Raw genomic sequence first — 10,107 nt, 5'->3', positions numbered from 1 at the left:
TAGTTAAAGAGAGCACCCCTCAATGGGGTGTGATCATGCAGCAGTCCATTGTCTTCCATGTCTCCATCTTATAAAATTTGGAGCTTGCTCCTGTATGTGCCCCCCATGTTTTCACCAGGAGTCTAACCATCATTGGCCATGTGCAATCAGTCTCCTTTAACTACCGTGCTGCAGGGCCAGCCCAAAAGACTGTTTGGAAGTACTTAGTGACTGGATACTTCAGAGTTGGAGAAGATAAAAAAAGTAACTTGGGCAATAGTTTCCATATAAATGCCATTTCCATAAGTTGAACTTTTAATGCAATTTGTTAGGGTAATATCACAGCATGGAAGCAAACTGGAAAGATATTTGAAAATACTTTAAGCTGAAAAACATAAGACTCTTTTACAAAATTGCTTTAACAGTTTGTGGACTAATTGTATGCAAATCACATTTTAACTGTATTGGGTCATTGGGAAAGCCATGACACATTTTTTGTAGAGAAAAAGAATGAAAAAAACATCATGACTTTCCCAATGTCCTAATATTTGTCAAGGTATTTTTATATTCCATTTTTTCTTGCTCATTTTTAGGATTCATTATATATTTCTAAAGTCTGAAAAGAGAACTAAATATCCTATAGACAGTATTATTACAACGGCTATCTGTATGCAACTGAAGTTGTGACATTCGCACAAACAGTAGGGTTAAGCAAACATCAATTTTACACTTCCTAAGTAATGGCTCTTTCTCTTTGTCCATAAATAAATGAAACTCTACTCACATAACTACAGTATCTGCACAATAGAATCTGTTTATCCACAGATGCCCCCCTACCCCACCCCTCCACACACGCATAAGGCCTAAAGAGAAATCAGAAGCATCGTGCTCGCAGACAGGCACAGACACCATTGGTGATTCTCACTTGACAGACCAACTGTACCACTCTTCCCTTGTATTTCACTCCAACCCCGGAGGGCTGGATCAGGAAAGTGACACTTGATAGCTGCTGTTTCCGTGGTTGAAATATTTGTGAAGTTAACGCATAATCTGAAAGCAGAAGCTAATAAATTATAGGGTGCTAATTGGAGCTGGAGTGGAGCTGTCAATCATGTTATCCTAAACACAGAGAGACCCTCATAACCTAAAAAGGTAAGGCAGCCTCCCAAGCGCTCCCAGTTGTTTCCAGCCGTGACCTCCAAACATCATGTCCAGGCGAAGAGTGGCTGCTGACGGTCGACAGAGGTGATTCTGCTAATCCAAGTTTACTTGAAGGGATAGACAAATTTTCTTCTAGGGGAAAGGAATAATATATGTTGCTGCAGAATTCATGTTTGGCTTTTAGGGAAATATATATTGAATTTGCTAAAATAATGACTGCTTTAGTAAAACACAGTAACCATGGTTTGAAATTTTTCACATTAAAAAAAGGAGAGCGAAAAAAATCTGAAGTTCTGCAATATAATGCAGATCTATTTCACATGACAGTATTTTTATGTTTTGTTTTTCAATACTAAGCTCCGATAAAACAAATTTAAGATGTCCAAATTTCCTATTTTCCAGGAATTTAGTCATTTTACCTAGGAAACATCAACAGCATATTTCCTACTCCTTTGTTTTGTTCTTAGATTCCTCTCATAATCTCTAGTTCTAAATATTTCCTGGTGTTTCAAAATAGCTGAAGTTCTTTTGCTCAAGCTTATTATTCTTTCCATTTCTTGTCTAACATGCATAAATGAGGGTGCCAGCAACTGGCCTGGTGGGTAAGGGCGCTGGATTCCAATATGGCTGACAACAGTTCGAGTCCTGAACCTGGCGCTTGCTATCTCACTTTTCCTCTCTCTTTCTCTCTCTCTCTCTCTCTGTCCTTCTCTGGTCAAATTAAAGTAAATAAATAAACAAATAATATTAAATAAAGTAAATCTTTTTAAAACATATATAAATGAGTGAATATATTATTATCATTAAATATAATAATTTAGGTTAAATATAAACTAAACTTTGGAAAACAAGACTGAAAAATTAAAATTTTATGATTCCTAATCTATCTTTATCACCCTAATGATTTAGTTACTGAGTAGAAATTTTATCACTTTTTTTTTTTTTGAATACCTACTTTAATCTCTACCGTATTCACACCCAGGAAAATATTCTATTTACCCTATTTGCAAACCTGTTTAGAGCACTTTAAATAAATACAGTTTTCATTCAGGAAAAAAAAAATCAAGAATCTTAAAATTCTAAACACTCCCTGGGGCTAGATCCTGATGGGAATGTCACAAACTCCGGTCTTTTCTGCTAATTCTCACTGCAGCCTCACCCTATGCCAATAGTGCTACTTTCAAGAAATGGGGTAGAAAAACAATCAAATAATTGTTTCCTGTTATTGCTGTTTATTTTTAGAAAGCAGAATCCTATATCATTATTTTTCTTCTTTTAGTGCAACTTATCCATCTGGAAAGCAATTGGATATTTTTTCTTCTAGTATCTTATGACTTTCACATTCTTTTTTTACTCTTTCATTTCTATTTCTGTGGACTTTCTTGATATCTTTGATATCTTGAACATGTTGTATTTTAGTGCTATTCCACCTTGCCTCGTGGAGTGTGAAGTCCCGTTATTATCTCAGGCAACTTCATCTCCACACCAGAAGCTGACAGAGGACATTGACAGACAGATTGTAGTAAGAGACATAGAGAACAGAGCTTATGATATTTGTTCTTCCTTGTTCAAAGACTTTTTTAAAAAAATTCTTCACAGGTACTTTTATAATGGAGGATTGGGTTTGGGTTTTTGCCACAGAACATATGCACTTGCCAGAGAGAGACAGTGGGAGGAAAATCAGGGGATAGCCGTGCTGAAATCCCTGCTCCCTCACTCTCCTGGGATTTTGGGTGTGCACACACACGTACCCAGCATGCTGTTCAAGCCACCAGATCCTGGTTGACAATATGGGAGTCCAGCACCTTAACCACCACACCACCCACTGGCCCCCACTTGTACATTTTTAAAGAAGCAAGAAAAGGAGGAAGAGAAATTAGCCCACACCCTGAGGGAAAATAGCTAAGACACTGTATTGAGTTGGAATGGGTGAAACGGAAATAATTCACAACTGTGTAGTTAACAATTCCAAACAGTTTATTTAATAAATGATAGTATTGGGCACCATCATTTTGCATCAGTACTTGAGAGGTCTGGCCATTTGATATTTAATGAAAGGTGCCATTATAAATAGGACTGAAACGTGTTTAAATCCACCCTGTGATACTGCATCTCTCCTTTTTTGCTATAACATATTTTGAAATTAGAAAAGAAAGTGCTTTAGAGCCATAACATACAGCCATGCTGACAGTCAATGCAGATTCTAGGCCTTAAGAGAATGGTGCAGAAAGCAGAGGTGCCGCCGAATCTGTTACAGAGCAGGAGCAAAGGCAAGACTTACATGTTAAGATGAAATTATACAATTTAGCCCTATTTTTTTTTTCAGATCATAAAAGCTTCAGACTCTCTTTTTCCTTTTCTAGTGCTTTCAGTGAATATTTAACTTCTGCCAATTTCTTTATCAGGGCAATTTCTTTTCTTTCTTTTTCTCTTAATTGCCAGAAGTTACATATCCTTGCCAGAAAGAGACAGAGAAAGAAGGAGCACCCCCCCATGGGGTGTGCTCATGCCTTAATCCCTTCTCTGCCATTTCTTTGTCCTGTTGGGATTTGGGGCACACATGCAGATGTGTCCTGAGTGGTTTTGAAAATTCCAGGGCTGGGACTCCGCAGGTGTTGGCCACATGGCATCCCGCTCCCTCGAACACTAGGCTACAGAGCTGGTCCAGGAGGGTTTTCTAATTTGTGCTTAATTACGTACCCTTTATTCTCTGTCTCCTTACTGGTAACAAAAACACGTTCTAGCAGTGACACTAAGAGACAACATGCATAGCATGTTTTCTTTTCTTTTCTTTTCTTTTTTTTTTTCCTGATCCATTTCTGTGCTTCTTTTCCCTATAGGTCCAAATTAATTTTCAAAATGAAGTTAGAGTGGGACCAGCAGTTAGCATAATGGCTATGTCACTGGACTCCCATGTAGCCAACCGTAGTTTGAGTCCCGGACCTGGTGGCTTAAACTCATGCAGGCTTAAACTCTCATCCCAAGATCCCAAAAGGAGAATGGAGGAGAAGGGATTGCAGCGTAGCCATCCCCCCCCCAGGGGGTGATTTCTTACTTTCTGTCTCTCTGTCTCTCTTTCTGGTGAGCACACATGCCCTATAACAAAAAATAACCTCTCCAAAAAAAGAAAAAAAAATGAAGTTAGAGTTACTTTGTCTTCAGCTTTCTGGAGGGTATCAAGCTCACCATCTGAGAAGATCTTAGCCCAGTGGTGCACAATCTAGGGATTATCAGAGTACCTAGACACAATTCTAAGTGCTCTGATAGTACTGTTCCCTCATGTTTGAGTAATCTGTAATTTTTCTCTTATATCTCACAGAAAGTCATTATCAGTTTCTACCTCTTACCATGTTAGAGAACTTTCAACTTCAGGCCAGCCAGTGGTGGTGAGTGGTTAAGGATGGCCGGATCCCATATGGCTGACTGCCAGTTTGAGTTCAGACCCAGAATCTCAAGAGGTAAATGGAAAAGAGATTGCAGCATGGCTATCCCCTCTGGGGAGTGCTTTCTCACTTTTCCTCTTTGAATCTCTCTCTCTCTCTCTTTCTCTCTCTCTGTCTCTCCAGTAAGCACATTTCCAGTATAGCAAATTTAAAAAAAAAAAGAAAGAAAAGAAAACCTTTACTCACAATGTCTTCTTACTTATATGCTATTTATTTTTTTAAGTTATTTATTTAATTTTATTTGTTATCATTATTTTTTAATTTGACCAGAGAGAGACAGAGACAGAGAAAGGCAAAATGAGAAAGCAAGCTACCAGGCCCAGGACTTGAACTATTGTCAGTCATGTGGGAGTCCAGCACCTTTGCCTCCATACCACCTGCCCCAGTGCTATCTAATCTTTAAAGGCTAGTTGTGTTCTGCCTCTTCCTGAGAGCCTCGCCTATATACCAGACTAGAGAGTGATTTCACCATTATTGTAACTCTCACCACCTAACATTTCTGTCACTTGTTTGGAACTTACTGTATAACAATAATGTGACACGAGTTCAGGATTTGATAGGTTAGCGTAATCCTAAAGAGCATCTGGTTCACTCCTGACTTTTAACATCCTGTATCCTTAAGTAGAGAATAATAACAGTCTATTATGAAAAAAAAAAATATATATAATATATATATTGCATTAAAATATTTTATTTTAATTTATTATGTGCTAACAAATTTTAAAATATAGGTTGATCTCAGGTTTGGAGTACAAGTTAGAAAAGAAAAGCTGTCTGGAGATCTGCTTCAGTGAAGGAAATCTTCTGATTAAAAGGAGTGGGAAGAGATTCCTTCAGATTTAGAAGAAGCCAGTTAGTGTCCAATATCCTTTATCTGCACTTGCAACCCAAGTCTCGACTTCTGTCTTCTGCTTAAAACATCACTTCAACAATTATCCTCTCCCGTCTTCCTGCATCATCATTTCCCCCTCTCTTCTGGATTATTCCCATTAACATAAAGAAAAAGTGTCAACACTTTCTGTCTTTTAAAAAAAAGTAGCAAAAACAAAATCTTTGATTCATCTCCTTCCAGTGGGTACCTCATTCCTATTTCCTTTAATGGCAAAACACCTTAAGTAAATCATCCTCTTGCTCTCTTCATTTATTTTCTTATTATCTCTTGCAACCACTTTAAATTTGCTTTCCTTATAAACACACACACACACACACACACACACGTACATGTCAGGGCCATCAGCTTGCTTAACGTGACTAAACTTGTAGATCAGTGCTCAGTAGGTTTTTCTTCTCTTTTTTTAAAACATTTTATTAGTTTTAATTATTTATTTAACTTTATTTATTCATTCATTCATTTTTATTTTGACCAGAGAGACACACATAGAGAGAGAGAGAGAGAGAGAAGGTGGGAAAATAAGCCAGGTCCAGGATTTGAACCTTGGTCAAGCCATGTGGGAGCATCTAGCACCTTAACCACCATGCCACCCGCTGGTCCCAGCTCAGTACGTTTTTCAATCTTCTCATCTTTAGGGTGACATATCAGTTCAGATCCTCTGAAAAGCAGATGCCAAGAGACGCATGTTGTACGTAAGGCTTTATTATTATGGTATGTTCTATAATAGCAAATATACTACATCTTGCATAGCCACTCACTGTAATTGGGGCTTCTGCTGGTTTAACTAAGGATACTCTACAGACATTCTCCAGGATCCATCCGAGTTTCTACAGGAGTCCTAGTGAATTAAATGGAGATATTATGAACCTTGCAACCTTTAGAGTTTCAATGGTGCACTAATCATTGCTATCTTCCTGATATTTGACGTTGGTTTTTACTTACTATTTGGTCTGGAGAAGGGAGCCAGTTTCATGGCTTTCCACACTCTACTATCTTTTACTCCACAGGTCAAGGACCTGCTGAGAGAGGATTACTCCAACCACAGAGTCCTTGGGTCCTAGTGACACATTTAGGGAGTAGGAAAATGACCACTGGGTGGGGCTGTGGACCCAGTGGATGCATTGTAGTTTAGACTTTAGCCAAGATGCAATTTAATATCTGGCCTCATAATCTCTGAACTAGCAGAGGGACTACGATGCGGCTTCGCGTCTCTGGGTACCAATGTCAGTTCAGACCCTGTTCCAAATAGTCTGAAATATCTGGAAATACTCCTCCTTATGCAGTCACAGGAGTACATGTCCATGGTTCCCTATGGAGGAATCGTCACAGCATGTACCTGAAGTAGTGTTGAAAGGTCCTTCCACCTAGGACTTGTTCACTTCTTCAGGCAGTGAGTTACAGATCTGAAAATTGGCTCGGATGTGGGAATTGAGCAAGTATCATGACCTCTATCGGAGTGACTCTATCAGTCACCTGCTTCTCCATTTTTGCCTTCACAATGGACAATTTTAGGTGCCGACTTGATTTAGAGATACTGCTTAATCCAGAGAGCTAAAAAAGCATAATTTCTAGGTATATCTGTGAGGGTGTTTCTAAAAGAGATTGGCATTTGAATCAGGGAAATGAATAAAGAAGACCCACCCTCACCCAACATGGGCAGACATGTGCCAGTTGGCTGAGTGCCTGGATAGGCCAAAAGGATGGAGGAAAAGTAAATTCACTCACTCACTCACTCTCTTCTGGAGCTGTGGTGCCCCCCTTCTCCTGCCTTTGGTCATTAGAACTCCAAGTTTTCTGGCCTTTGTATTTTGGAACTTGCTCAAACACCTTCAGAGGGAGTTCTTGTATTATCTCCTGGGTCCTTCTGTCCATGTTAACTAGTTCTTGAAGCCCCTTCGGGATATAATTTCTTTCCTTCTTTGTTAGGCCCAGCCATCCATCAAGTTTGCAGGCCTTTGAACTTGAACTGAGCCAAGTTACAGGCATCCCTGGTTCTCCAGCTTGCAGATGGCTTATTGTGGGACTTCCCAGCCTCCATAATCATGTGATTTAACTCCCCTAATAAATCCCCTGTAACCATCCATCTATCATTATCATCTATTTATATATCCTAGTGGTTCTGTTTCTCTGGAGAACTCTGACTAATGTAGCCAGATTGCAGATGTTAAGATGCTTCATTTACAATCTCCACAATTCTCTATGTCCAAGCCCTTCAGGCTGCATTTCTGTCATCAGGGTAATGAGAGTCTCCTGGTTCTGGTAACCAAGTGCAGCCATCTGGCCTCTATTAAGTCAGACCTGCATCATGCCAATGGATATTAATAAGCCCAGTTCTGGAACCACCTCTCCTGCCCTCAGCTCCTGCCTGCAGCATAGGTCCTCACTGAGCTCCTTACAGATGCTCAGGAAGCCATGAGGCTCCCTTAACACATTCCTGACAACCTCGTTGAATAGTGTGTCCTCTGATGAGTGTTCTGGTTTCATATGTCAATGCCAACATTCTCACTTCCCTCAGTTTTCTTGCAAGGACTCTCAGTCTGAGCTTTCACTTTGTTCAGGCTTCTGAGGCCACGATAACCACAAGTTTGCCCCCTCTTCATGGGTCTTTGCCAGGATGTTAAACCTCGTGTCCCAGAAAAATCTCACCTGGTGAATGTGTGCTTGCTTCTCCAGTCTTACCTTCCCACCTCTTGCTCAAGCACCTTCAGAAGGGAGTTCTTGTATTATCTCCTGGGTCCTTCTGTCCATGTTAGCTAGTTCTCGAAGCCCCTTTGGGATATAATTTCTTTCCTCCTTTGTTAGGCTCGGCATATCCTTAAGAGAGAAAGCAGGTGTAGTTCTGGAGGACGGGGGGCAGCTGAAGAAGTGTCTGTTGTGTTTTTCTCTTCAAAGAAAGTGTTAGCTTTTACTTTGGAGCGTGGCCACATCTACAAGCTCGGAGAGACCAGAAAATCTGCTGATCCAATATCCTTGAGGCATCTGTCCAAACACTTCCACCCCATGTTTTAAGGTCCCAGGTTTCCTCAACAGGCCCACAGTGACTGAACACTTAGATATCTCAAGTTCTGCAACACTACAGGATGCTAAGTTGGCTTCCTGGCTGTGTCTGCTCTCCCACTGCAGGACATAAGTGCCTTTTTTAGCCTACCAAAGAGACTCTCTGGTTTTATATCTTACAAATGCCTGCCTGAATCATCACATTAGCAGGGGTGGTCTCCTGCCCTAGAACATTGTCTTAGCACACCACTGGTGAAGTCCTTAGGATCTGGGCTGCCTCCTGGGCCAGGACTGTCTGTGTATTCAACATATCCCTCCTCTTAGATCTCTCACAATTACCATAAAACTAACATATCCTATATGAGCCTCAGACTGACATCCCACCCCTCAAATGAATAATTTCTTTTACAATCTTTCCTATCTCAGTCAATGGCAGCTTCCATGATTCTTCTTGCTGAGGTTAACAAATTTTTAAGAGGTTTTTGCCTTAGGGCATGTGCCCTCAGCTGAGAGAGAGAAAGAGAGAGAGAGAGAGAGATCAACACCGTAAGAGGGAAAGTGAGAAATAACTCCTCAGTGAGTTGGCCACACCACAATCCCTTCTCCTCCATGCTCCTCCCAGGATCTTGGATGTGATGCACATGCACCCATGGCATGATTTTCAAGCCACCAGCTTCAGGATTCAAACTATGGTCAGCCATGTGGGAGCCCAGTGACATAACCACTATGCTTTCTGCTGGTCCCAAGGTTAATAATCTTAATTTTTCTTTCTCTGACATGCCATATTTAATCCATCAGCAAATACTCTTAAAAGGAAACCAGAATGCATCACTCTCACCTCTATTTCATCACTTTCAAGGCCAAGCCATTATAATTTCTTGACTGCTAAATTATAATAACCTCCCAGTTGTTCTTCCTGCTTCTGCCTTACTACCTCACTCTACTCTCAGTCTCATCTACAATGTATATCTGGAATAATCCTTTTAAAATTCTATCAAGTTTTATCTCTTATGTGTTCAAAACTCTCAGAGAAAAAGCCAATGGCCTTACAAAGGCCAGTGGCTTGTAGGATCTAGCCTCCACTATGACACTCCCCTATCTGAATCACTCCTGGCCTTTGTGCTGTTCTTTAAACAGCCAAGCACACTTCCATCTCAGAGAGAACTTTGGAACTTATCCTTTCCTCTGCTGCATATGCATGCTACTGTATGACTTACTCTCGTATTTCATATTTCTGCTAAGTATCTCCTTGTAAGAGTCTCCTTCCCTGACCACCCTATATAAACTATCAGCTGCCTCCACTCTCAGTCCCTCTCTAGTACCCTTCTCTGATCTGTATTTCAGTTAGCACTTAGCATTGTCCAACACATTGTCCAACATGTGTGTGTGTGTGTGTGTGTGTGTGTGTGTGATATATATATTTGCTTGTTATGTCTCTTTCCAATCTATAATGTTAGAATGTAATCTCCATTAAGGCAGAGACTTGTCTTCATTTGTTGGTTTATTTCTAGTGCCTGTAACAATACTCGTTGCATAGTAGATATTCAATAAATAATGAATGAGCAAGAGAATGAATATGTAAATCTATAAGAGAGCCGTAAATTGTAGTATATCCTTCTAAGGAGATTTTATGAA

Source organism: Tupaia chinensis, unplaced genomic scaffold (assembly GCF_000334495.1).
Source record: "Tupaia chinensis unplaced genomic scaffold, TupChi_1.0 Scaffold000563_1, whole genome shotgun sequence".
Taxonomy (NCBI): Eukaryota; Metazoa; Chordata; class Mammalia; order Scandentia; family Tupaiidae; genus Tupaia; species Tupaia belangeri.
This window is presented reverse-complemented; position numbering follows the sequence as displayed.